The sequence below is a fragment of the Scyliorhinus torazame genome, chromosome 10, assembly GCF_047496885.1.
Source record: "Scyliorhinus torazame isolate Kashiwa2021f chromosome 10, sScyTor2.1, whole genome shotgun sequence".
Classification (NCBI taxonomy): domain Eukaryota; kingdom Metazoa; phylum Chordata; class Chondrichthyes; order Carcharhiniformes; family Scyliorhinidae; genus Scyliorhinus; species Scyliorhinus torazame.
Genome location: NC_092716.1, coordinates 14,190,848 through 14,193,058, shown reverse-complemented (window position 1 = coordinate 14,193,058; position 2,211 = coordinate 14,190,848). Strand labels below are relative to the sequence as shown.

At 42.3% G+C, this 2,211-nt stretch overlaps 1 pseudogene; it reads right to left on the bottom strand.

Moving 5' to 3' along the window:
- Window positions 1-975: 975 nt before the first annotated feature.
- LOC140384988 (U2 spliceosomal RNA) lies at window positions 976-1,176 on the bottom strand (annotated as a pseudogene).
- Window positions 1,177-2,211: the final 1,035 nt, after the last annotated feature.

Here is a 2,211-nt window from a genome sequence, read left to right as displayed (position 1 = left end):
AGATGCACACACAACATCTAGTTATTTGACTAGTAATGTAGTTTCTTAACAAAGTGAACACATGGAAAAATAACTAACAAACTACAATACAAACGGTAACATTCTCCTGGAGCTACTTCTAAGGTGACTGTCCTCTAGTACGACCTACTACCAACTGCTGAATCTCTGGAGTCACATGGTGGATTAATATCGGCACCTGCTGGTCAGAGGTCGCATAGATAACGATATACATTGATAGACAACTATATACATTACTGTGCATATGCATATCACCACAGTGAACATGCTACTAAAACAAAAACCCTTCCTTTTCACACAACAAATATATTCTCCACTTTTTGCTGAATTAATATTTCCTATTTCTCTAATATTGGGAACTTTTCTAATTTGCCTAATCTGTTTAATTAAGTATATTGTTGTTGGGTTATGGTCTTTGTTGGAAAGGCTGTGTGTCTTGTTCATTCCTAGTTACACCGGAAGCATTAAGAATGTGGGGTGATGAAGAATGGCAGGTTCCATGTTCATGAAGTGTTTGAAATTTATGATACGCGGCAGCGTTCACTGATGATTTTTTGATACAATACCTCTGTGTTACTAGTCCCAGATCTTTACCATGAGGCAGCACAGTATCACAAGTGAATAGACTGTGGCTTCACAGCGCCAGGGTCCCAGGTTCGATTCCCCGCTGGGTCACTGTCTGTGCAGAGTCTGCACGTTCTCCCCGTGTCTGCGTGGGTTTCTACCGGGTGCTCTGGTTTCCTCCCACAGTCCAAAGACATGCAGGTTAGGTGGATTGGCCATGCTAAATTGCCCTTAGTGTCCAAAATGTTTAGGAGGGGTTATTGGGTTACGGGGATAGGGTGGAAGTGAGGGCTTAAGTGGGTCGGTGCAGACTCGATGGGCCAAATGGCCGCCTTCTGCACTGTATGTTCTATGTCCTAATATTCCAACTTTTCCTTCCCATTCTTTTTTTAAATTTCTTACCCTGAGTTACAAAGCCAGGGCTCAGAATGTGGACAGGGCGAACCCCTAATCCATCTCCTTGCCTGCTCCAAAAACCAATTCATATTCAAATTGAATCCAATTCATGGTCTCCACAAGAGAGGCATACCAGATCTGAGCCAAAAGACTGAGCAGATACTACACTTGAGCTTAGCCGAAAGGCCGAGAAGCGATTTCCTTCCCATTATTTGGCAATCCATGGTATACTCCCAGCAGTGATGGCTCATCAATTCCAATCTGCTACTGGAGAAGGGACTTTAGTTGGCGGATTAGCTGCCTTAAATACCTTGTATTATTTTAATCAACTGCTTGACTATATTTCATGGAAATAGGCACTTAGCGAAGCATGATGGATATATAGCCTTATTTTTAGTCAAAAAGTTCCAAGTTCTGTATGAAACAGTCGGAAGGTCGCACCATGTAAACAGGTGTACAGCTGCACATTGTTTTGCTTAGGTGAGGAACTCAAGGCCTGTTATTAAACTTTGCTCGCTTTCTGTCTCCTTGTTTAATCTCAAGAATGCCTCTCTGTCCTAGATATTGCTTCTGATATTATATAAATTACTCACCTTACCTTTGTAAAGCAGGGACATATGGAAAGACTGCAGTCATTCGAATTCCCTCCACGAACTTCGTGTTAAATAAAGGACCTTTTGCAAAAACTCGAAGTGCTGACTATTTTTTTCTTCAACAGCTACATAACGCAAAGCACATCAGCTTGAGATGTCTTCCTCTCTTTTTCAAACCTTACTGCCTCGTGCCATGATGTAGTCAGTAATTCTAAGCACTACTCCTTCAAGACTGCTTCCTTCTTGGTCTACCCTGAAGGTTTTGTAACTTTGAATATTCAATTACTAATCATGGCTCAGATGTAATCAGGTAACTATTAATACAGTTATATCATTTTCTGTTTTAATCAATGATGCGCTAAGCGTCAAGAACCACAAAGACATGTGAGACTTTAACTCAGGCTTTAATATACTACAAGGGAGGCTTACCCGACACAGACGACCCCAGAAAGAATGGGGGCTGTCCCAGAAGAGGTTCTTATACTGACTCCCGGGGGAGTGGCTAAGGCGGAGCTCTCCGTGGCCAGGTCGGGTTACCTACCAGTGACCGAACCTCTGCAGAGTTACAGTACAATACACAGTATTACAGGGCCACGTTACGCACAACTATTATATACTATGTACAATGGTAGGGAGGTAC